This window comes from Pseudorca crassidens, chromosome 8, assembly GCF_039906515.1.
Source record: "Pseudorca crassidens isolate mPseCra1 chromosome 8, mPseCra1.hap1, whole genome shotgun sequence".
Lineage (NCBI taxonomy): Eukaryota > Metazoa > Chordata > Mammalia > Artiodactyla > Delphinidae > Pseudorca > Pseudorca crassidens.
The window spans coordinates 83,173,585-83,200,240 of NC_090303.1; the positions used below are offsets into that span (position 1 = coordinate 83,173,585).

The 26,656-nt window shown below is 42.0% G+C and overlaps 1 protein-coding gene and 1 pseudogene across 1 annotated transcript in view; one reads left to right on the forward strand and one right to left on the reverse strand.

Annotated features, from left to right (window-relative positions):
• SND1 (staphylococcal nuclease and tudor domain containing 1) overlaps nucleotides 1–26,656 on the forward strand; it is a 419,471-nt gene that overhangs the window by 122,036 nt on the left and 270,779 nt on the right. The gene's annotated exons all lie outside the window — the stretch shown is intronic.
• On the reverse strand, nucleotides 3,964–6,090 carry LOC137228639 (rhotekin-like; annotated as a pseudogene).

Consider the following 26,656-nt stretch of genomic DNA (forward strand, 5'->3'; position numbering starts at 1 on the left):
AGAGACATATGCTTTGAAAGCAGAATGAACCCTCCGTCATCTGTCCATCTCTGAGAGGTCATTTGAATATCAGGTGACTTGTATCTTAGTCTTCAGTTTCTTCCTTAGTGATATGATGGGTTTAATCAGTTTCAGTTAATACATTTTACTATTTAACAGTGAAACTTTTTTCATTTATAAATTAGAGGATAGGAATCAAATTTTTATTATGTTCTGAATTATGCTAAGCTTATATGGTTGGTACACATTAGACACCTAGCAGAAAAGAATGTTTGAACTGCGGTTAAATCATTTACTCTTAGCTCTATAAGAATGTATGTGTACACTGTAACAATAGTGTTGTGCGTAAGTGTAAATTAAGTGTACCAGTACATACACATTATATTAAAGATCATAAAACGCCTTTATGATGATGATGGCTTGAAAGGACAAGACCCCTTACAAGCAAATTAACATCTGACTTAAATGAAACTTTTTTTTTTAATTTCCTTTCTGGTTGTTTAAAAAAAAAAAAAGTCTCAGCCCCCCAAATTCAAGCAGTATATTTGTTAATGAAAATATTATTAATCAGAGGGAGTTATGGGTCAGGGATGTTTGTTGCAAATATAATTTTCAAATTGGAAAAAGAAAAGGAAACCAATTTTTGCATTTTGTTAGCCATTTTGAGGTGTTTTGATTCAGTGTGAAATGGGCACAGTTGTTTATTTAGAAGTGAAAACATTACTTGATACATTAACTGAAATCTTACTCTCCTTTGTTATTGTCTCCTTGAAGAGAATTTTACTATGTTAGGTATTTGTCCCCCTATTGTGGGTTGAGTTGTGAACCCCCCCAAAAGATATGTTAAAGTTGTAACACTAAGAACCTATGACTATGACATTAGATCTGTGAAGACCTTACTTCCAGATAATCAGTTAGGAGGAGGTCATACCTGATGAGGCTGGGCCCTAAATCCAATGCCTGGTGTCCTCATGAGAGGATCAGGTGCACACAGATGCAAGAAGGCCCTGGGACAGAGACAGAGATTGGAGTGATGCAGCTGTAAGCTGAGCATTGCCAGGGATTGCTGGCCACCACCAGAAGCTGGAAAGAGGCTGCCCTGGAGCCTTCAGAGAGAGCACGGCCCTGCCAACACTCTTGAGTTTTGTACTTTGGGCTCTTAACTGGGAGAGAGTAAGTTCGTGTTGTTCCAAGCCATCAGTGTCTGGTAATTTTTTATGGTAGCCCTAGGAAATACATAGCTGCGGCGCCCCCTCTTTTTCTTTCAACATTTTATGTCTTATGATGAAAAATGGCTTTCCCTTTTTTTTGAACAAAAACCACACAATTGGCTTTTAAGTGAGCATCATGTATGTCAAGGCATGTTAACTTGGATTTTTGAAAGGTTGCTTTGAATGCTGAGACTGGGCTAATTTCCACACATTGTCGTCCCACCTGTGTACAGGGTTTCCTTTCATGCTTCACCGCTGGGAACACCTGGGTACCCTATTGAAATTGCTCTAGTTTCCCTGGTTTACAACTCTTCTGAAGGAGCTATCTGTCTCTTTCCCAATAATCTTGTTATTCTATAAGTGTGTACGAATGTAATGTAGAACAGAGATTGGCATCTTATGAGTTGTGTGGTCTGTTTCTTTTGTGTGACCTTTTCGTATGATCATGGGCAAACTGTCTCCCAGCTCTTGTTTCTAGAAGATAAGAATGGCCGTTTAGATAAACTCAGTGGGTGTAAATTTTTACAAAAGTAAAAACTCCAAAGACCTTAACAAACTTCATTTATGTAGATCTCTCTAATCATATGATGGTGTCCAGTGTATACGTGTTAGTTTATATTCTGATATTTATAACTGTTCATGAAACCACGTTTTGTCTATTTTTAAAAATTAATTTATTTTTTGCTGCATTGGGTCTTCATTGCTGCGCGTGGGCTTTCTCTAGTTGAGGTGAGTGGGGCTACCCTTCCTTGTGGTGCACAGGCTTCTCATTGTGGTGGCCTCTCGTTGAGGAGCATGGGCTCTAGGGCATGCGGGCTTCAGTAGTTGTAGCATGTGGGCTCAGTAGTTGTGGCTCGCAGGCTCTAGAGCACAGGCTCAGTAGTGTGGCGCACGGGCTTAGTTGCTCCGCAGCATGTGGGATCTTCCCGGACCAGGGCTCAAACCCGTGTCCCCTGCGTTGGCAGGCGGGTTCTTAACCACTGCACCACCAGGGAAATCCCAACGTTTTGTCTATTTTTACAAACAGCTTTATTGGGGCATAATGGATATGCAGGAAAACTGCACATTTTTAAAGTGTGCAATTTGGAAAGCTTTGAGAAATGTATATATATATATCTCCATGAAACCATCACTACAGTCAAGATAGTGAACATACTCATTACCACCCAGAGTTTCCTTGTGCCCCATTCTATCCCTTCCCATGTACCCCCAAGCCATTGATCTACTTTCTCTCATGATAGATTAGTTTCGTTTTCTAGAGCTTATATAAATGAAATCATTACAGTATCTACTCTTGTTAATCTGGCTTTCTTCACTCAGTCTAATTATCTGAGATTCATCTGTGTTGTGGTCTGTGTCAATAGTTCATCCTTTCTGTTGCTGAGTAGTATTCCACTGTATGGATATACTGTGGTTTAGCCATCCATTTACCTCTGGTGGTCATTTGGGCTGTTTCCAGTTGCCTCCAATTTTTGGCTCTATATATAAAGCTTTGATGAACATTTGTGTACAAGTTTTTGTGTGGATATATATTTTCTTGTCTCCTGGATAAATACCCTGGAGTAAAATGGTTGGGTCATTATGGTGATGGTAGGCACTGTTGCTTCTAATGCTTTCCCATGGTTCTTCCCCTGGCCTCAGGTGGAAGCACACTCCTGGGCTGATCAGTACTGTGCTCAAGAGAGGCCCTGTGCGGATCTCAGAAGTCATCTCTCTGTGCTGCTCTCTCCACCCTGGTCCTTTGTGCCAAGAGCTCTAGCAGGCTTGGTCTCCCCCAAACCCTTGTCCATTCCCACTAGAAACTCTAGGCAGTAAGCAGTTAGGGCTCATTTGTGTCCTGTCTCTTAGGGATCACTGTTCTCTGTTGCCTGTTACCTATCTTACTGAAAACCATGTTTCAAAATGTTTGGTTTTTTTGATTTTATGCAGGACAGTGGATTTGGTCCTTGTTTCATCTTTGTTGGAAATGGAAGTTGCACATTTTTCTTGAATTATGGCACTTTTAATTTTAAACACACATATATTCCATTAAGCAAATATACTATTTTCTAGTTATGTCCATGTTCTAGATTTCTTTTTTTCTTAATAGCATTAAACATGTACTTTTTTTTCCTATTTAGGATTATTTATTTTAGAACTATATCCACAAAGTGAGTTAATAGGTTAAAGGTATATAAGCGAATTTTTAGACTGTACCACATAAATACCTAAACTTTCCTACATCCAATCGAGTTTTTGTTTCGTCAGTATTTTTGTTTTCCTAGATTAACTGGACTTTAGAGTTGTTTTCATCTGCATAAAAGATTACTAGTAAGAATGTGTTTTTCACGTAATTTACATTTGATTTCCCTTCATGTAAACCATTCATCTTCTTCGATTACTTTAAAAGTAGAATTAGTTTATTGGCTCTATAAGTGTATCTTCTTGCATGACTTTCAGATTTTTTTTTTTTTACTATTTGTTTATTTTTCTATATTTAGATATTTTTCAATACATTTTATTTTGTAAAACTACTTTTTAATTCTAGAACGTTGATCATTTTATTTCATAAATTGTCTCCTCGGGTGGGCTTAAATCGTAAATCTTTCTCCATCCTATGCCCCATTTATTTGTTTAATGCTTTATTATGAGATACAACGGTTTATTGGCACCAGTGCCTTGGTGAACTAACCAAGGTGCTTTTTAGAAACCAACTCTTCTGACAGAGGAGTGATTGGTGTGCCAACTCATTCCAGCCCAACTCAAACCATACTTTTTTTTTTTTTTTGATGTTAAATAACTTTAATGGTCAATGTGGGAGTCACAAGGGAGGTGCGTTCCCTCCCAGGGCTCTTCAGTGCCATCCTCAAAGCTGGTTAGTGCAGGGAGGTAGGGCAGTGTTGGTTCCAGTTTTCTCCCAGGAAGGGTTTAGGGGGTCCCAGCCAGCCCTGGGAAAGAGTCCCTCAGCACCATGGCAACCACAGCTTAAAAGGGGCTTCTGCTCCCCCTCCCCAGCCTATCCCCCAGTCCAGTAGAGGAAGGGGAGGCCAAGCTGGCCAACCTGCTACAAACAGCACCGAATCCAGAGCCCAGCTGCACACAGACCACCTCTTCTTCTGGCCAGACCCTGTTGCCAGCACACCATCTTACACTGGTGACTGGAGCCAAGTGTGGGGTGGGCCTTTGCTGCAGAGGCCTCTGGACTGTGGGAACCGCTTCGGGGGGAGAGGGGCAACCGAGCGAGAAGCCCCAGGGGAGTGGTCTCGGGGACAGCATCCAGGGAGACCGTTCGGCATCTCCTCCAGAGCAGGGAATGGGTCAGGGCTGGGGTTGGGGCCACTGAAGCAGGCGAGCAGGGGCCAGGCAGGGCAGGCTGGGGGCGTCTCCAGCCTCGTGCCCTCCAGCTGGGCCAGGCTGTCTATCACTGCTGTGATGTCATCCAGCGGCTCAATAGCTGTGGCACCAGGAAGGGATTGAGGGGAGGAGGCTAGTCAGAGCTTAGGCCCCAGACCTATTCAGCCCTGAGCATCACCTGTCACCATCTCATGGTACCAGGAACCCTGATTGGCCAGTACTTGGAGTGGTTTCCGGGGAGCGGGGGTTTCAATTTTCATTATCTCATCACGGCACTGCTTCCACTGGCTCATGTCAAAGAAAAGCTGCCACAGAGCTTCTGTCCAGCTCTGCAGGGCTCCCCGACTCTCTGCCTGAAGGGTGTGTGTCACCTCATCCTCCCCATACTGGTTACTGATGCTCAGGGTGAAGAGCCAGCCCACTGCCTGGTCCACCTGCCCCGACTTGAGGCTCCTTGTTGATCACAACAGTAAACAGCGGCTCCTCCCCGGTGTCTGTGTCTTCAGGTTGACGGTGACAGAAGCTGTTTGTGCCTCTCAGGACTCCATGCGCTCGCACCCAGTCCTGCAGCTCCCCAGCTTGCTGCGCTCTGTGGGTGCCACTTGCAGTAGGCTGAGTCATGCGGAAGGGCTGAGCCACCAGACGGCAACACACGCTGCCATCAAGGGGCAGCCAGGCGGGGTTCTCCTCATGACTGGTGAGGGTGAGGTCATGTGTGTGGAGTCCGTCTTGCACTGCTGCCAGGGTGAGAGTGGTATGAGCCAAGAGGTGGTAACGACCACCACCAGCTGGGGTGGGGAGCAAGATGGGACTGCTTCCCGAGCCCCTAGCTGTCTCCAGCGACACCCGCACACGCCTCCCTGAGGAGCAGCCCAGGGAGCTGCTGAGCTCGGTGGCAAGCCTCTTGGGGGCTTCAGCCAGGGCCCCCTCCTCTTCCACGCAGGCCCCATATAGCTCCAGCCGCAGTTCAGAGTCTGGCCCTGCCTCGGCAAAGAGCACCTTGTTGTGAAAGGGGATGGCTGTGAGGGTCCTGTCCACCAGGATCATCTCCGTGTCCTGAGTGCATTCCCCGATCTGCAGCAGCAAGAACACAGCCCGACGGTACAGATCGCCTTCGTTCTTGAAATCTTCTGTGTCCTTCCACATGAGTGGAATCTGGAGGTCAGAAATGCAGACCTGGCTGCGGCAGGGGGAGTGCTCAGCAGGTGGCCCGCTATCAGGAGGCCACTGGCCTGTCTTCCTCAGCACCTGCGTGTCCTCGCGCCACTGCAGCTCGCCCGTGTAGCTGGGGGTGCGGCTATTGCACACCAGCACGCTCTGGCTGGGAGCAGGCCACCGGCAGCTGGCGGGCCCCTTCCCTCATCCGGGTCTCATGGTGTAGCGTTCTTTGCGACTGTGTCCTCCGGTGGGTCGCAGAAGAGGCTGAGCCAGCAGCGGCTGCGTTTGAACTCCATCTCTAGGGCGGAGCCGCTGGCCGCGGTGACCCGGCTCCAGTGGTTTCCGGAGAACATGCTGGCGGTCCTGTGCTTCTGCCTGCCCTCAGCACTCCCCGCGCTGCCCGGCTCTGCGTTGTCTCCTAGGCTTCTGTCCCTCGACTCAAACCATACTTTTAAAGCTGTTGAAACCCTGGTTTTTCATTCTGCAAGCTGCTGCTTTGAAACAGTCGTACAGATGTTCTGGAAGCCTATCGAACTTCAAGAACTTCTTGGTGAGAAAACACTCGTGTTGTTTTTTAGTGCAGAAGATTAATCATACCTGAAGTACAAATTGGCTTTAACATGGACATTGGTGGGCCCTCCATGAGGTGTGAAAGTTCCGGCTGGAATGGCCCTGAGCGTTGGTTCCATTGTTAGAAGGTGTGTGCACGTTTCCTCGAGTTGCTAGCTGCTGCTACTTGGAACTTTCGAGTGGCTTAGGTTTGAATGGCAGTAACAGATATTTGTTGATGGCTCCCACTGTGCTAAATGCTGCTTCTAAGTCCTTGATAGTTGCTGTAGATCTAATCCTCGTAACAGTATGTGACTGAAGGGATTTATGCTCCCCGGTTATAGACGAGGAAACTGAGGCACAGATAGTTTGATTAAATTTTCCCAGGATAATGCTGCTAAGGAGTGGGGCTTACTAAAGTTTGAAGAGTAAAAATAAATTTATTCTCATGTTATACCCCAGTTTGAGTCTCGACTGCAGTGTAGAATTACAAAAATTAAAGAAGGATCAACAGCTAGAAAACTGTACATTTGTTCAAGGTGAAAAACAGTTTTAAAAAAATCACAAAGCACAGGACAGTAGGCAGGAAGATCTCTACTTAGTGTACTGACCTTCGAGTATGAACAAGATGCCGCTGATACCCTGTGTAAGCCTTGAGTGATGCAATACAAGTGTTCCCATACTGGTTCACTTTTCCTTTGAAACTAGAATACAAATTTTTTTTTTGTAGAATACAAATATTTTTTGTAGGAAACTGAACGTTGTTAGGATTATAATCTATATTTTTTATTAAAGGACTCAACTTTTGTTTTTTTATTTTTGGCTGCGTTGGGTCTTCGTTGCTGTGCGTGGGCTTTCTCTAGTTGTGGCGAGCGGGGGCTACTCTTCATTGTGGTGCGCGGGCTTCTCATTGCAGTGGCTTCTCTTGTTGTGGAGCACGGGCTCTAGGTGCGTGGACTTCAGTAGTTGAAGCACGTGGGCTCAGTAGTTGTGGCTCTCGGGCTTAGTTGCTCTGCAGCATGTGGGATCTTCCTGGCCCAGGGATTGGACCCATGTCCCATGTATTGGCAGGCAGATTCTCAACCACTGCGCCACCAGGGAAGTCCCATTCTGTATCATCTTAATAGAAATTTACTGGTCTATATAACGAACAGGTATTTCTAACTCTGCTTTCTAATCAGCCCATGAATTTATATTGACCATTTTATCTTTTGGTCAAACTGTTATAAAATCGTCATCTCGTTGGCCCCTGTTCCGTTGTTTTAGGGCAAAAGTTAATGGAATCTGAATAATTCATTTATTTGGGTTGATCTTCAAAAGCAAGGGGTAACTTTTGAAATTGCCCAAATAAATGAATCTGCCAGTTTTCCTCATGATTTTTATGTGCCAACTTTGATAATCTGTGGAAACAAACAATTTACATTTCTTGTTTAATGTAAGATTCAGTGGCGGTGGTGGTGGTTTTTAAAAAGATGGGAAATATATGGGGCAGTGATGTTTAAACAGAAGATGTGGAGTGTGTTTGAAGTTTTGTGTCCTGGAGGTCAGACTATGCAGTATGTGGTTTCCTGGGCAAAATAAGAATCTTCTTATAAGATATTCCTATGACCCAGGGCATATTATCCTCCTAGTCTTCATTTTCTTGGGCATAATGTAGCAAAGGCCTATAATTATAAGGGTTAAGTAAAATGTGTGAAAGTAGTATTACTTGTATATATGGGTGTAGTGAGGAAATTAAGGGGAGAGAATGTGTCACTGTGCCATTTAGACATCTAAGTGCAGTGGGAGTCTGAAACAGTAGGTATTTCTTAAAATCAAGGGTTCAAGACGTTTATGGCCAGACCACAGAAGGAGGATGCTGGGGTGGCAGTCACTTCCACACTGGTGCTTATTCGAACACGGCTCTGTTTTACTTTAGCTCAGAACAGCTATGTCTGCTCAGGGGCAGATGAGTTGTAAGAATGTGCCTGCCCTTTATCCTTTGGGATTTGTGGCTTCAGGCAAAGCACATTCTTATTCTTTTGTCAACCTTGAATTTGGATACATTTCTTCTGTAGTCTTCCGCATGCTCACCTCCTGATTTTTAGCCGGTAGGCCCCTTCTTATCCTTGTTCACAAATAGTGAATTTTGTGACTCTTAAGATGTTATATCCAGTGACCCAGCTTGTTAAGACGAAAGTCCCAGTCATTGCAGCTTCCTTTTAGAATCAAGGCCGTCACTACACCTCCTCGTTACCCTCTCAACACCTGCCAATAACAAGTGGAAACACTCCCCTATAAAGAGGAAGTACGGCCTTCATGTGGCAGAAGGGGGATTGAACTTAGGGAAAAACCATATTGTTAGAATGATACTTTAACATTGTATGCAAAATACCATCGTGTAGTTAGTAGAAATAAATGCTGAAGAGCTCTAAGGAAGAGCTGGTGAAGTTTGATTGACCTAGGGGAGGGTTTGGCAGAGGAAACCGCTTTGGAATTGATATTCTTTTAGCCTGTAACACAGACTTGGGTGTCTGTACTCTACCTGCTGACTAGGATACTTGGAAGAGCAAGTTTGGGTGTCCATGCTTGGGGACAGTGACAGGAATGGGCAGTAAGAAAAGTATAGCTGCCATACTGGATGATGATATTGGGTATTAACGTTTTTTGACTTCAAAAAGGCATAACCACGGTATACTCCAGAGTAGAATGTATTTCAAGGTGGTGAAAGGGAAAGCCCAATATATTTGTCAGCTTACAGAAGAAAATTGGTTGACTTTTGAAATTTTTCTGCCATATGATAGACATTTTTGGCTATTGCAGAACACGTGATGAGCCTTCCTATGTTTCACGAGAGAAGAAAGACTGTTTTTGTTGTCCACTGTCTGTACCCCAAAGACCTTGCTGAACAAAGATATTGATACCTTCCTTTGCTTGTAGCCTTTCTTGCTCAGCCTTGTAGCTCTGTCGGCCTTTCTCAGTAGTTTGCCCTTGATGTTATACTCTGCCCCTTACCTTCCGTGTAGGGTTTCTTGACCCAAACTGGTCATGTTTGTCCACCCTCTTGACAGTCCCTTTTACGTGTGTCTTCAGATCGTTTGCCTTGTTCTTGTTATCTTGTTAAAGTAATTTCTGAATCGAGTGCTATAGCAAGAGGACAGTTTGCAGTCAGAGTGACCTGGGTTTCAAGTCTTTTTCAAGTCTGTGACTTGGTAATGACTAACCTTGTGTGAGTTATTTAGGACCTTGGAGCTCTGGTTTCCTCATCTGTAAAATGATGATACTGTTGAAATCTTAGTCTTTGTGAATATTAAATGGGACTCATATCGTGCCTTATGTATTATATATTCAAATATTATGTAGTTAGTAATCGTTCTTGTCAGTCAAGCTTATTTAGTAGCTCCGGCTCACTTTGGATCCCCAAATAAGGTGCCTGACTTCATTTTGCACATCCATCTAGCTGAGAGCTGCCTGCTTCCCTTAGGTCAGGTGGGTTTTTTTTCCTGTTGAAAGACTTAGATTTATAATCTTGGCTTTCACTTTGAATGGCCTATTCTCAAGTGTCATTTTAAGTTGATTTGTTATGCTAATGCCTTACAAATAATGTGCTTCCTAATTAGCCCATATGTAATAAGGCAGGGTACCCACCTGCATACTTGCATATTAAATAGTCTATGCAAAAAACCCTTAGCTTCACACCATGGGGGGGATTGTTGCAGCACATGAAGACTGTTCTCTGACTTGCATGGTAGTGACGCATTACGGTAGCATACATCATGAAGACTAGGGCTACATGGTGATTGGAGTCGTTTAAAATTGGTTTGGACGGTGTGCTGTTGACCAGAACACCTTGTGAGTAGTTCTGGTCCTAATTACATCTTTCCTCTACCACTGTAATGGCCTCCTACCTGGCCTCCTTCTCTCCAGTTGTCCCCCCTCTAATCCAGTTCTATATATGGCTGCTATGTTAATCTTCCTGAAACATACCTCTGATTCTGTCACTCTCCTTATCCTCAACTTTTTAAAAAGCTCCCCATTTCCTGGCAAAAAGGGCCAAACTTCTAAAGTGCCATGATGTGGCCTAAATTTCCAGAGTTCCTTTCTGTAATACTTTTACGGTGGCTATTAATGGTGGGAAGTTGGAAATGTGTACACACATTGCCTTGGTGTGCATCACTGGGGACACTTTTACTGGGTAGGGGGCCAAAAGTGCTAGAGGGGATAGTCCCACCCACGGAAGATTTTGCCAGAACAGCAGTGAGTTGGACATTAAGGAGTAAAACTAGAACCAATTACAGGGAAACATTTTAGCTTAATATGAAAAAAGAACTTTCTAAGAAAGGTGTTCAGTGAGAGAGAGAGTGGGCTGTCCCAGGAAGTTTCGTTTCATTGAAGGCCTTGACACATGAGCTGAATAACCAGATGGTAGGAATATTGTGGAGGGGATTTGACAGTGCATAGGAGGCTAGAGGTACACTTTTAAGTTCCCTTCCAACCCACAGGCCCTGTGATTCTATGGCTTATAACTCGTGAAAATGATTAGACTGATTAGGTCCCCATAGAAACAATGCTTCTGCACTTACATTTCTATACATTCCTCATAAGTGAGGTAGGTGGTTCTTAATGAAACTTGCTTATACCATGTGGCAATGATTCTGCCTTCTTCCTCCTTCATTATACTAATTAATATAATTGAACTATACATCAAGAAAAATGGAAGCTGGTTTATTACTGCCTATGATATTTAATTTCCTTTTTAATTGTAACTCATTCCAGTTATACCAAGTTGCTGGGGCAGAAGGAATAGCAGCATTTGTGGTTCCATAGGAATTAAGAAAGGAAGAAAACTTTTGTTCTTCTGAAGTTTTCATTTGGAATAGAAATCGGAGTCGGAACCTTGTTTCATGATTTGACTTATAAGTCCTTCTGTTTATCCCAGGAATGACTTTTGGCTAGCCATAGAGCAAATTAGCCAGATGCTTATATATTAGATAGCGCTTTCCTTTCTCTTACTAATAATTAAAGTAAAAGAAATCATAATGAGGGCTTCCCTGGTGGCGCAGTGGTTGAGGGTCCGCCTGCCGATGCGGGGGACGTGGGTTCGTGCCCCGGTCCGGGAGGATCCCGCGTGCCGCGGAGCGGCTGGGCCCGTGGGCCATGGCCGCTGGGCCTGCACGTCCGGAGCCTGTGCTCCGCAACGGGAGAGGCCGTAACGGTGAGAGGCCCGCGTATCGCAAAAAAAAAAAAAAAAAATCATAATGAAATGGCATTCTAATAATTATGAAAATATTCAAAGTATGTTTAGATTTGTAATCTCATAAAATACATGATGATAATTACCTGGATTATTCACAATAACCATTTCATAGAGGGGAAACCCAAGATACTGAAATTAGAGAATTATTTGCAGAGCCAAGTCCAGATTCCCATTTCCACTTAAGACAAGTTCCCACAAAACTCTTACCAGTTTCTTTCAGGTATCTTTGTGATCAAGCTATGATATCTGTGTCTCCTCAAGGCCGCACATCTTTTGTCAAGGAGGCAGAGAATAGTTTCATGCCCTGCCTGGCAGGATCCTAAGTAACAGTCAATACCTTATTTACCTGTCTGATTTCCTGTTGTTTCTTTTTTTTTTTTTTTTTTTTTGCGGTACGCGGGCCTCTCACTGTTGTGGCTTCTCCCATTGTGGAGCACAGGCTCCGGACACACAGGCTCAGCAGCCATGGCTCACTGGGCCTAGCCGCTCCGCGGCATGTGGGATCTTCCTGGACCGGGGCACGAACCCGTGTCCCCTGCATCGGCAGGCGGACTCTCAACCACTGCGCCACCAGGGAAGCCCTCCTGTTGTTTCTTGATTGCCTTTCCCAGGCCAGGGAGATTAATTTAAACACACTCACCTCCTTTATGGTTGTTGAGAATGATTACCATTGGGGTCTGATTGTTTTCCAGGGGGAAAAGAGAAGTTAATTTAGAAGGATCTTAATCAGAGTAGTAGTTTTTGTGACACATGTGTATGAGTTTGAAAACCAATACTAGGACCCTGCATCCTGACATGGGCCTGCACTCTTGTGCCTGCATTCTGATATGGTATTGGTCTTCAGGTGAGATATGCAGCTCCTTTGAGGTTAAGCTCTCCGAGCTGTTTAAAGATGCTTATTTTTCTATTTAAACCTCATTCTGTCATAGGTTACAATCCTTTGGGGCAGATATGGGTTGTTAGTTTGCTGAAAATAGAACTTAATTGGCTACCGTACCAAGTACTGATTTTTAATTTGACAAGAGTCGTAATTCAGTCAGCCTATTAGGTCCTTAAGGTTGTATGGAAGTTAGAAAATGTAACTAAAACGCCCCCTGGACCACTGCTCCTATGCAAACCAGGTATGATCGTGGGTTGTGCACAGTGGGGCTTCTGACCATTTGTGTAGCTGGAGGGGCAGTGTCTGCCCTACCTCCGAGGAGTGCCAGTGAACATGTTCGCTGACTTTTTCAACAGCTATATAATATTTACTTGCTGTGGAAATGCGAAGGACTAGAACTGTCTAGCAGATGAGGCATTATCTTCCTCTTTTTGACTTCAGAGTTTCTGCTTTCGCTAAATAGGAAAGAGACCAATTGGGGCAGTATAGTAATGTACATGTAATTACTATACAGTAATTTCCTTGTTTAATTCAACAAAGATATTGCTGAGGTATGGGGACTGGTGGTAAGCCCCTGCTCATCGAAAACTGGGGAGGGATATCAATTCTGGCTCTCTTTCCTTTAAAGGGCAGTTATCACCTCACCTTCTGAGGCCCACATGAAGCACTTTCCAGTACATATGTAGAGTTACTGTTCCCAGCAGACGTTGAAGCAGATGTGCCTGCTGTTATAGAAGTGAAGTCTGACAGCTGTTACCTAACCTTTCCAATATCCTTATTCTATCTACTTCAACCTTCTTAGATTTTTTGAAGCCTTATTAGATATGAAGAATTTTTGCCCAAAGGAACTGGTTTCTTCTCCTCATTGACTGACAAGATACTGGTCATCAGACAGTGATCAGCAGAATGTTGTGATTCTCCTTTTCCCCTGGTGAATGTTTGTGTTAACAGGCTAACAGCAGCTATAAGCACAGTTGTTTGGTGTCGTAAGGAGATGAGTTTCCTTCCATTTTTAGCTTTTATATGCTTGTACTTATTAGAGAGGTTGAGTGCTCGTAACATGTTCATCATCAAGGTTACCACCTCTAAAGAGAGTGGTAGTAGGCCAAGCATACTTGTATGTTCCTGGGGACTCTTGTAGTAGGTGAACTTGGACTTCGCCCGAGCCTCTCCTTGCTGTTTTGCTTTATGTGATATTGCATGAGAGTAATTTATCCTCAGTCATGAAGTATTTATTGAGCACCTACTGTGCCCAGATCTTTTTATGCTCTGCCTTGAAGACTTCTTAAATTTTCCCTGGTTTGGTTATGACTTTAGTCATGTCATAACATGACTGTAGTTTGGATTTGGATAATTAGTTTTCATGAAGGTGGGCACAAACACCAGTTATTTTATTTTGCCTTTTTGGTTGTATGGAGAGGAAACATGTTAAACTGAAACCTTGGGTTCTCAGGTATTTATGGCTAATGAAAGATATGGCTATTTTATACCATATCCAGATGGTATTCCTAGGTATAAGGAAAACAAAGTGAACAGAAAGGTACTGACTTGAGTTTCTATGTATGGGTCATATTGTAGTGACCTAGGCACTTTATACATATTAACTGATTTAAGCTTTAGAATACTGTCTCAAAACTCCTCCTCCCCCTGCTGTTGAAGTTTTCAATCTTTGTCTTAACCATTGCACAAGCTTTTGGGCCCCAGTTTCAAATATCACTCTCTTCAGTCTGTCTTTCCACACTGCTGCTCAGGTGGTCTTTGTAAAATTCCAAACACGTCTGTCCCCTTCCCAGAAAGTTCTCTTCGTTCCTCTATTCTAGAGGTTAACACTTCTGCCTGGCAAGCACCCGGGCTGAACTTTCCCCTGCCTCCTTATGCAGCATTTACCTCCTTTTTGAACTCTCCATTCTTTCCTACTGCTTATCTTGTGTGTCTCTCTCTCTGGAACACTAACTCATCCTTCCAGTTTTAAAACTTGAGAAAAGTGCCTCACCTCTTCTGACATTATTATTCCTTAAAAGAATGAAAAACTAATTCCCAAAACGTAATGTGTGTGTGTGTGTGTGTGTGTGTGTGTGTGTGTGTGTAACACGTATTTTTAAGAATAATAAACAGTCCTTCAATCTGGAATAATTTACAATAAATTTGGTCAAATTCAGACTTATTGCTGTCCCCTTTTTTTCATTTTTTGAAAACTGGGGAAAACTTCACCACAAGCCCTAGTTTTACAGACTTGTGTTTTTGAGTCTCTCGTGTATGTAGTGAAATTGACAGAAAGGCTGGAAATGTGAGGATGGGAACGAAGCAGGAAAAATTTTTAAAGGTTCTGTTTATTGAAATGTAGACTATTGGAAGTGCAGTGTGAGAATGGAAAGAACTGAAGAAATCTGGTAGTCATGCAAGGGGGCTGACTTAAAGGAGGGCATTGTAATTGACCAGTGGAAGGGAGGAAAGGGTTAGTCAGAGGGGAAACTAATTGGAAGATGAACAGCACTGAGGAAACCGGTGAGACGTGAAGCCCTCCCCAAGATTGTTCAATGACTACTTGAATTTTGTGAGTTGGTTCCTGATTATACAGAGACAGAAGTGATATTGATTCATCTTGTGTGTTCTGATGCATGCTCTTCAAAGAGGAAAAAAAGACAATCCTTTATATAAGTTTATTAGTGGTGAGGTGACATTCTTTAAGAAATATCATCCATGGTGGCCACTGGGGAACTTGAGCCATCGAAGCCTTTTGGCCTGAAAGTAATTTAACAAGTCAGTATCTTTCTGGGTAACTGTAATTGCTAGACGTTCGATAGTCATGAAATTTAGTTAGCATTCTTGCTGTTGAATTGATTTTTAATGTTTATTTGTAAAACCTTAAATGTGTGTCCAAAGCCTTGAATGCATTCCCAAGTTATCCATTGTACACTCCCTAGATATGAAATATCAATTTTACAGGCTAGCAAAGTGATATTTAATGGTGGCTGACTGGATAGTGTTTAAGAACAATATGTATTAGATACTTAAATTTGTCTATTATCTGACTCGTGGCACAGATCATTGAATTTAGGTGGTACTGAAATTGCAGATCTGGCTGCCTTAATAATCCAAGCTATGCAGCATGTTTATTTAGTCCCAGGACCTTCCTCTTGTCTTTCTTCTTTCTAAGCATGTACAGAAGAAAATAAAACAGTTTTGTTTGTACTTTCACATCTACTTGCATTAGGAAAGATGTCTTTAAAAAACGGTAGGGACATTTTCAGGACGCTTCTTGAAGCCTGGGGCACACCAGTGTTTTGTGATTTGTTGACATCAGTTGTTTTTTCCTCCTTCTCTAATGTTTGCCTCCTTTGATTATACTTCAAGACCCAAGGTTTCATCACATTTCAATTTAAAATTTTGAGGCTAAATTTGGTCAAGCTGCAGCTGTAAAGGATATTCTGTTTCATACCCATATCATTTTGTCTTGAATTTCATTTTAAAATGATCACTGTATTTTAGGCATATGCAATGTCTTCTTAATGGCTTCTTGGAAAAAATACATTGTTCAGTTAGATAAGTAAATGAAATTGTCTGGGTTACGGAGCATGACTCACTTAAAATCTCATTTGGAACAATTTCTCTGCCCACCCTTTGTTAACCATATATCCTGCTGGTTTTGTAGTACGGGGACTTGCACAAGAGTTAAAATAAACCATGGAGATCTGGATTTATGGTAACAGCCCCTCTTCAATTCAAGGACTGTGGATGGATCTCTTTCCTTTCTGCGTTTTCTTTGATCTATTTTTGGCTTTACTTTCATCCTTTGCTGTAGGTTTCTTAACTGCTTGTTTATTTTTTCTTAGAAAAGTATGAGCATATGCAAACTACAAGGAATGTTGGAATGATTAAATGGATAAATATCATACATAACCCATATGGGTTGTCTGAATAAGATTCCCCTTTATGATAGGCCAAAATTTGCATATTTGCTTATAGTTTCTCCACCATATCTTTGCGAGGGTGCCTCTGGTATACACAGTAAGCTTCCCTTCCTTGTCATGCGTCCATCTGCTCGCTGGAACCCTTTCTACTGAATCCTCTACGCTGCCACTCATAATTCTTAGGTTATAATCTTGGTGTAGAATGGTGAGGGATGATATGTTACCATTGAACGCTGTATAAAGCTGTTGAAAAATGGGATAAAAAATTAAAGCCATTAATGTTTTCTTCATCCCTTATATCCTCTCTTTTTGAACAGTTTAGCTTTACTGGTGCTAAATTAAATAACGATAATCTTAACTTTACAAAGACATAGTTTAAAGGCATTGGAAACACAAAGGGAAAAGGTATAGCTCCTCATTATAATTTTTCTGGAATGCTGCAAATAAAATTGATGATTGGTAAATCAATTTATGTTGCAGAAGCACTGGGAGAATAACTGTAAAACGATTTTTTAAGTTCTTAATATAGAGAGGAGAGTCTTTTAAAACCATGAATAATCACTAGTATTCTGTTACATTGGGATTTTTTTTTTCCCCTGCAGTAACTTTTAAACAGTTCTACTTGATTTTAGTTTGGATCCATCAACAGAATAGTCAACTAAATGCGGACAGGACAAAGTGTTAGTTTACCAAGTATGAACACATCACCACTTGGGGATTAATTCTGATTTCTTTGGAAATAGTCTCAGGCCAAAACTTTATCGCTAAAGCCTGTAATCTAAATATTTCCTGTGGATTAGGCTAGATTAAATTATCTGTCCCATGTGTTCAGAATTCATGTGGATGAGGTCCTATTATTTTATATTTAAATTCTGATTTTGCAGGTTGAATGGAAGTTCTAGAAAAGACTGGAGAGATCTGAGGGGCCAGTGGACTTAGGGTTGTAGGGTGTGGTGATGATGATGAATCAATACCTTTGTCTTAACTACAGCTGCTAACCCCCCTCCCCCGCCCCCCCTACACACACACACACACACACACACACACACACACACACACACACACACGTACACGTGCGCGCGCGCGGTGGTGGCGAGGTGGGCCACAGGTTTGAGTCATCCTCTCCTCAGAGTCTGGTTCTATCTGGCATTTCACAGTAATAGCAGACATAATTGCCTTCTGATTTTTAAGGCTGTATGGCTTTCTTGATAATAATGGGAAATTGGTTATTCATTTGAGTGCTGTTGATTAGTGTTGATGTTTTCATGTCTCACAAGTATTTCTATTATCTGTCTGCAGATCCCAGGGGCATCTCTACTCTGAAATTTGGGGCTTCATTTATTTTCCTTCTCTCTGTTCTTTCCTGCTTCCTAGCTCCCAATTTGGATTAAAACTTAAACAGCTTAGGCCTAGAAGAAATAAGACATTTACACAATTGCAGATTTATTACTTTTGAATTTTTAAAAATGAACTTTAAAAGGTTTCTTTTACATTTTTAAGGTTTCCAAGTACTGCCCATATCTTTGGAGACTGACAGTGACCTTGAGGGAGGGGAGGACGAAAGAGACTCATCAAAACATTTTCTAAAGAGATCATCTTCTATTTCCTTTCTGTGACCTGATTTGGTGAAGATATTTCCACCTCAAAGGAGGATCTTAAGAATACCATAGATTTTCATTTTTAGGTGGATGGATGCAGCTTTGATGTTCTCATGCCTTACTTGAATGTGAATGTTAAAACATGGCAAAATTTCAAGGAATCATAGGGAACTGATCCATTTTATGTAACATTTACAGACTGATGGGCATTTAGAGATAGAAGGAACATTTAGCATTTATCCCCAGCCACTTTTCCCCCCCTTTTCTAACAGGAGGAAAATGAAGCCCAGAGAGATAAAGTAATTTCATTCAACAAACATTAATTGAATGTGTACCATATGTCAGACCCAGTCCTAGGAGCTGGGGGCTACAGAGATGAATAAGTTTAATTTCCTGTTGGAGATAAATACGTAGGTCTCAGATCATACAGTTTGTAATTAGAAGGATAGGAAGTAGAATATTTATGAATCATTCATAATCAGATCTTTATATGATGAAAATTATGTCAACCCTCTGTCCTTCCCCTCACCTTTAATTTATTAAATCATCCAATAAAGATGATTTTCACTTATTTACTGGGACTAAATCTGGTGTTCTCCCTTGGCTTCATTCTTTTGGTGACCACTCTTTCCTGAAAGATTAGTGTACCCTAACCACCCCCATTTTATCAACTATTCAGCCTGCTAAAACTGACTGAAATTGCTCTTGCTGAAGTTATTGCCATCTTGAGTGGGCACGTTTCTGTCATTATTGTGACCGCTTTGAATGTGCTGACTCTGTCTTCTCTTCTTAAACTCCATTCTCCCTTGGTTCCTTGGTTGCCTGATTCTCCTACCTCTTTTCCTTTTTCGTTTTCCCTTTGTGTTTCCACTGCCACTTCTTACTTGCCCAAATGGGCCACACTTTCGCACATCTCTGTAGCAGTTGGTCATCCTTCAAGACTCAGCTCACATCTCATCTCCTCATGAAGCATAGCTGACCTTTTGAAGAGTTGAGGCGCTTCAATTTCTCCATTCTTAACAGCACCTTGTATTTCTTTACCAGTCCTGTAATTTTGTGGTTTGTATATCAAGCTTCTCCTTTTGAGGTTTTTTTCTCTCTGGAGAGCAGGGACGATTTTCCCAGCGACTGGCATGTGATGCTGTTTTCGTACTTTAATGCAGAAAGACTTCTTTCTAGCTCAAGCCACCTCTCCCCTCCCCAGCAGTCCATCCCTCTGTTTCTCTCTTCGGTGCTCTACTGGGTTCTGTGTGCTAGGCCAGTACACTGCTGACAAGAAATGACCTGCGGTGACCTGCTGCTAATGGTAGATTTATAGTGCCATCAACTGTCAGTATATTAATTCACTTAAGACGCTTAAACATAACCCTTAGTTACACTCAAATCGATTGGTAAATCTTTTTAAAAAATTCATAAATTATACGTGCATTAACTTGAGCCTATTCCTGTCTGATTAAATCTTAGTTCATAATTAGTGTAAGACAACTAACTGAAATTTTTCGCAGATAAAATAAGGGGATTTTCCAGTTCTCAACACAGTAGTGAATATCCTACATAATGGTATTGTTTCCATATTTAATTATAACCTAAACATCTACGGTTCGGGTGTGTTGGGCAGCATCCCATCCTGCAAAAAGTGTATTTGTCTTTAAGGAAATATAGTGTACCGCAATTAAAAAAGAGCATGCAGATTGGTCTTCCACAGTGCCTAATTCTCTGTGTCACATGGCCGTGATAGGACTTCTAGGCCCATTAATAAGCTGATCCATTTGTTGAACTAGAATGTTTTTCTCTTGTTTCCCCACTGCATTTGGGTTGTTGACCCTTTATCCTTTGCTGTATACTTGTCCTTGATTAAAATTAGATCAATAAAGCTAAATCAAGGAAAAAAGAGGAATGTCCTTGGTAGAATAAGTGACCATATATTACCGTTAAACTGTTCAGAAGGAAATATTAGGTGATTTTTGTTTTGTTTTTACTTACAGCCTTTTATTTCTGATTAGTACGGATAACAAACTGTATGCATTATACCTTATTTTTTGGAAGTATGGCAGTGGGGATGTGGATTTTTAAGCTGCTGGTTCCAAATACTTTGTTTGTCTTTTCCAGTAACCTCCTGGTCTTGGGTTGTGTTCAAATCTGTAAGATTTATTAGGTGAACATTCTGTAGCTAAGTGGCAAGGTGTTCTGTCTTCTCATTAGCAGTGACCCTGGATAATTTTCTCACATTCAGCAACATTTGTTAGGAGCCACCAGCATCCCTGTCACCTAGGGGTGAGGCAGAGCTGGGGTGCCGGATGAGGAGGTCACCTTGTGCACATCTCCATTGGGGGCAGGGGGCTTTGTAGGGAGTGCTCAGGATGAAACTGGTTTCCCTTTTCTTTTTGCATGTGAACTCTACGCCTGTAGTACAAAGAGCTTATTACTGGGAAGAAGAAAATGACTTCTCTCTTGCTTTAAGCTGGAGAGGCATCATAGGGTCCTTAGATGCCTTGTAATAGAATCCAGTGGCCATGGATTTCGGAGTTGGTTAAATTAGAGTTCAATTTTTGCCCCTGCCATTTTCTGCTGTTGTGAACTTTAGTCTAAATTACACTGAGCCTCTTTTCCTTCATCCGTAACAAAAATATTACATTTGCTGACTGTTGAATTCTGTTGAGGATCAAATGAGTACAGTGGGATTAAAAATATGAGTCAGATGCTGTTTTTAAACTTAAATAGTTTCAAATCACCTATGAGATATAAGACACATGTATACTGACTTGGGCCAGATGAACCAAGAGAGAAGACGGGATATTTGATTAGAGAGCTCAGAAGGTTTCCTGAGGATGGTGGGTGGCATTTGAGTATGGCCTTGCAGAACGCTTGGCATTTTATTTATTTATTATTTTAAATAGATTTATTTTTTAAAAATAAATTTATTTATTTACTTTTGGCTGAGTTAGGTCTTCGTTGCTGCGTGCAGGGCTTTCTCTAGTTGCGGTGAGCAGGGGCTACTCTTCGTTGTGGTGTGCAGGCTTCTCACTGCGGTGGCTTCTCTTGTGGAGCATGGGCTCTAGACACGCAGGCATCAGTAGTTGTGGCACTTGGGCTCAGTAGTTGTGGCTTACGGGCTCCAGAGCGCAGGGCGAGTAGTTATGGCACACGGGTTTAGTTGCTCCATGGCATGTGGGATCTTCCCGGACCAGGGCTCGAACCCGTGTCCCCTGCATTGGCAGGCGGATTCTTCACCACTGCGCCACCAGGGAAGCCCACGTTTGGCATTTTAGTATGCAAAGTGTTTAGCATTGAGATTGCAGTCACATCCAGGCACTGGAATAACGTAAAAAGGGGAGTAGAAGATTCGGTTATGGGGCTTGTTTGGGAAGGAAACAATTTGGAATATAGTGGTTGGGATCAGAAGTGGGCTAGCATGTTTGATTATCTCCATAATTAATACCTTTTTGTAGCCAACAAAAGGTTAGGATTCATATCAGAAAATTCTCATGTTTATTTTGGTTTTGAATTTGTTAACATGCCATGGCTTCTCCCAAATTAAATCAGAATATTACCTTGAATGAGTTCCACTTTTTTCTTCCTTGTGGTTAAAAAACACATAACATAAAATTTACATTCTTAACCATTTAATTGTATGATTCAGAAATGTTTAAGATATTCCCATTATTGTGAGACAAATCTCCAAAACTACTTCATCTTGCAGAACTGAAGCCCTGTACCCATTAATCAATTCCTTTTCCCCTTCCCCTCAGTCTCTGGTAACCATTTAGCTCCACTTTTTTTCACAGTTGGCTTAAGAGAAGTTTCTAGAATTCATCTAGCAACATTGCATGATAAACTATGTAATAGCAAATCTGGTGTTATTTATCTCATTTTTCCATCTGGCTATAGTAGAAAAATGACATTTCATTGGTGTTCTTGTGAGTTTGGCCATCCCCACTAACCCTCACATTGTGTGTATGTGCTTCTTCACACAGTATGGTAACTGTGTCCACAGTATGGACACAGGTAAGGTTTTAATTTTCTGTCTTTACTGTGATCCCAACTTAAACCACGAATATACACCTGTTATGGTTGGTCTTTAAAATCACAAAATGATTCACTACTCATGAGAGTCTAGCAAAATATTGGAAAAAAAATTAGGGTACATTGTTCTCTTACTGCTTAAATTCTTAATCTTGTAGACTCTGTGGATTCGACAGCTCCTGGCTTGGAAGTCTTCCCTTTACTCTAGTGTGATGCTTGTGCTACCAGCCATTAAATACTCACGCATTACTCTTCATCAACTATTTTAACTGTGGAAGCTCTTCATGTGCACTCCAACCATTTTTCTTGTTTTTTTTTTTTTTTTTTGGTGCACATTTTACATTGTAGGTAATCCTGCTATATTGGGATTGGCCAGGTATAGAGGTATCTGGAATAGGTAAGAGGCAGTATTCTCTCAGGAGACAGTTGATTATCAAGAAAGTTGGAGTGTTCCTCTCTAATGGTTACAAATTTTGTCTAGTTACATAGAGAAGTGCTTTTGGCCACAGTGGCAGGTCAAGAAACCACAGCAGTTGTTTTAACAGAGACGACTTTACATAAGGAATTATTAATCAGGTATGGAAATACTAAAAAGGTAAAAAGAGAATCCTGAGGTCAGGGTCAAATGGAGGTTTTAACCACACAACACAGCTACAACCTCTGGGTAATCTCTTTCAATAAGAGATTGAGATATGAAAACTTCAGCATTTGGGGGATGGGCCGAGTGGGCCTCAGATCTCTGTTGAGCCGATGAAGGGGGGAAGAGTAACTCCCTGGAGCTGGGCCCCAGGCCTCCCAGGAGGGGCTGCCAGTTGATTGGTTCTGGTGACTCTGAGGGAGGTGTGTTGAGACTGTTTCTGGGCGTGTTGGGAAAACTGCAAGCTGGAATCCATTGGCGCTACTGGAACAAGCTGCCATTGCTGAGAAGAAGAAGAATTGCTGTGGAGAAGCTGACTGGAATAGGAAAGTTTGTCCCTTTTTCTTCCTGTCCATTCTCCCTTTAACATCCCCTATTGGCAGAGCCTAGCAGGGAACCAGCTGGCAAAGCAGAAATGTGGTTGGCAGTTTTCCCACCCCGGCACCACAAAGTGGAATTTTAAAAAGGCTAGGTTTAAAACTGAGTGACAGTAGCTTCATAACTGGCACAAATAGTGTGTCCAACTTAGTTAATCTCCTTGAGCTTCTCAGGAGCTGGTGGCCTTGGGTAGGCCTGCATTCCGTGCTGAAGTGAACTGACCCTTTCAGGTCTGTGTGGGAGGTGCCTGTGGAACCGGATGGGAGTGAAGAGCCTGTGCGTGATGGCAGTTCCTGCTACCTCAGTGGTTGGGAGGCAGGTGGTAGAGAAATACTAGCCTGGGCTCTTTTGGGGTCTTTTGCTCTGGCATGATGTTATGTTGGGCATGTTTTTTCTCTGGACACCTAACTTCTCAGTTGAGAAGAGCTAATAGTTCCAGCTTTATTGGTTGCTGTGGGGATTAGAAATAATATGAAGCATAGAAATTTAAGGTAGAGGGACAGCCTTTTGTTTTAAGGGGGTTAGGTCGGAAGGCCAGCTATAGGCGAGGAAAGTGTGTGGTTATCAAAACGGGATGGTGATGTGATTGACCTAAAAACATTGTTAAACAGGCACAATTAAAGTGACATTACGTAAAGCAGGAGCTAAAACTGCCTTGTCACAGACCGAGGCCCTGGTCTCAGGTACCCTGTCCTTCCTCACAGAGATGAAGAGCTGTGGGTACCACCCACTGGTGCAGGGCGAGATGCCCCCTGCTCACGCCTCCTGCCTCTGAACTTTACCTGGCTGTTCTGGAGATCTGGTCACTTGTCTGCTTGTTCACTAGGTGCGAACAACTGTCACAAAACACATTCCTGAGTATGTTTCTTTCATGTGGGTGGAGGGCTAGTCTCTTTCCCGGGAGCAGCCTCCACCGGGTCTGGATTCAGCCTTGTCAAGGTCCGTTTCTGCTGTCAGCCAAGCCACGCCATGTATGTATAATGACGTTGCCTTGCCACCTGGGTGCTGCCTCTGAATGTCTGTGCTGTTCACAATTCTGGTAATTTCATTTGCCCATACTTCTTCATGGTGGTAGTTGGCGATAGATGCTATATTTTTCTGATTGATGACAGACTGTACAGTACAAGAGTCATCTTTGTAGGGTTAGAATGATATCTGTCCTAAGAAAGTACAGGCCCCGTTTTGCTGAGTATTTAAACACAGGCTGAGAGTACTTTAAATTTGGTAGATAAAATATGTGGCAGTAGACCTGGCAGCCTGATTTAGACCTTGGAGTGATGTAGCTGGCAAGGCAGGATCTCAGTGTCTAAAGGGAGGCCTAAGCTGTGCGCTTACATAATTCAGTCCTGTGCTTCTGAAATGCACCACGATTTATTGCTCAAATTTGACTGGAAATCTGGCTCAATTGGAGGTTCCACTGGCACCAGCTAAATAATGGTGTCACACCCAGCATCATTTTCCCTTCTGTGTTGTTCCAGGAAGAAACTTTTAATGATAATTATTATTTTTTAATACGGTGGAGAAGGGAATGCATTCACAAAGAAGCATTTCTCTAACAAAATGGTATTCTTTTCTGAATGGGCTCACCCGAGCCTGCTGTCTGTTACAGAGAAAATTACCTTCCTATTGCAAGAGGTTTGTTTTCTTTTCCTCCGGAGCCTTCCTCCTCTTCTAGAACTGTGGGAGGGCCGGTGGCACGTCACCGTGCTGGATGGATTTCATCTGGCTTGCAGCCTGTACTTTAAGTAACGGAGTTGTCTCTTCTGAGGGCACTGGATCTCCATTTTTAGCCTGGGGATGAAGGGTGAGAAATGTGGGAGACGATTTCTCCATTACTAGAAAACAAGATTTGGGGCCAACTGGTTAATTATGAGCTTCCAGTGAAAAGGAAAGAAGTTGCAGAGGGGCAGAGCCAGTTGAGATATGCCGGTCCCTGTGACTTTCCATGACCCTGCAGACCCCCAGGCCTGCTCTCGTCCTTGAAGACCCCCATTTTCCCTTCTGCTTTTAAATTCTGGTTTCTTATTTGTAGATTTTTTTGTGTTCTTCCCAATGAAGGTGTTTCCCATGTTAACATTAATTCGCGTTTGCACGAATCTTCAGAACTATTAGCTCTGTAGAAAGAGGCCTTAATAGAGAGACACTATTTTTATTTCTTCTCAGCTTCGTTTGCTCATTTGAGCAGCATGTGAAGGGTGCGTCATTCAGCAAAACTTCACACCTCTTGGTATTGTCACAGACCAGCCTTTTGAGGACAAAGGAAGGGCTGCACAATCTTTCACTATCCTTTTCTTCCATCTTAACCACAAAAAATACTACCCTGGCAATTTAGGCTTAGTATCATCTCAAATTCGTGAATTTTTTAGGGAGGTGGGATGCTGGTACTTTGGAGTCCACATTAATGGAATTATCCCTTTTTATATTGTAGCTTACTATCATTTTATTTAGTGTTGAACTCTCAAACTTGATTTTTTTTTTAACAGTATCAGTTCAGCTTTACTTGAATTATTATATATGTTCGGTAAGGATAACTATTAGCTAATAGATTTGCGAGTGTGTTACTTCAAAGGTCACAAGTAATTGAATTCATTACGTCAAATTTGTAGCGAGAAGAGGATTGCCTTAAAGTTTTGGCCAGGTCAAAAGAAAACACTAATTATTTAGATATTGTAAAATTGGGTTTTTTTTCTAACATAACACATTGAAACTGCCAGGAGTACTGCTTTTGCATCACTGCTTACAAAGAGCCTAGATTTTATGGTTGTACAGTGAGATATCTAGTCTAGAATCTTTTTAATCATTATTCAGGAATATACTTACCTTTGTGTAGTATAGAATCATGTCTGGTGAAAGTTGCCATAAGGTAGAGATATTAGAAATAGTTCACATTCACCTGGTGCTGTATGAGACATTCATTACTAATGTGATACGGATCCACAGTGATGTTGCCTCCTCCATCTCTTTGAAAGTTCTTTTTATATACTGACCAGTTCCACTTATTCCCCTAATCAGAAGTGCAGTTTGAGTTAAAAAAAAAATCTTTTAGCTAGGGCTTTTTGCATTCCCCGTTTTATTCTCTCTGTGTGTTGGCATTTTCTGTGAACATGGCACTATACTAGGCACTTCACAGTTATTATTAAGCTCTTTTTTCCTCTCACAAATACTCCCTCCTGTGGTCTGGTAGGAAAGGTAAGACCTACAAGAAGTAATTAAATGATAGTAACTTGAGGCAGAAAGTGATTAGTGCTGTAACTTCGGTTTATCTCTTCTGTCTCTTGATATTTTAGCTCTCGTTAACATCCACATTAGATGTTGTAAAACTTAGCTAAGTAGCTTTGTTTCTTAGTAACACATGTAGATCTGTTTTTTCCCCATGGGGTTCATATTACCTGAAATAGTCCTGGAATGTAAACTTAAGAGTTGCCTGATTTTGCACTAATATATTTAGTCCCTTCCTGATTTTTACAGGATTTTCAAGTCATTTTTTGCATGGGTTTTCACTGCGAAGTTATGTATTAATATAATGGCAGGTAATTCTTAACTTGCTGATTCTTGGAAGGAAACTGAGGCAAGCTGGCAGGCAGGAGCTGCTGGTGCCAGAATCATTGTCGAGAACCTAGGCCTCTGTTCTCTGGATGACAGCAAGCTGCCCACTTACTCTTGATCATTTGTTGCCATCAAATGCTTGAGGAATGTTTGATTTCATGTCCAGGACGGCTCTTTTTGTCTAACTTCAGGAGTG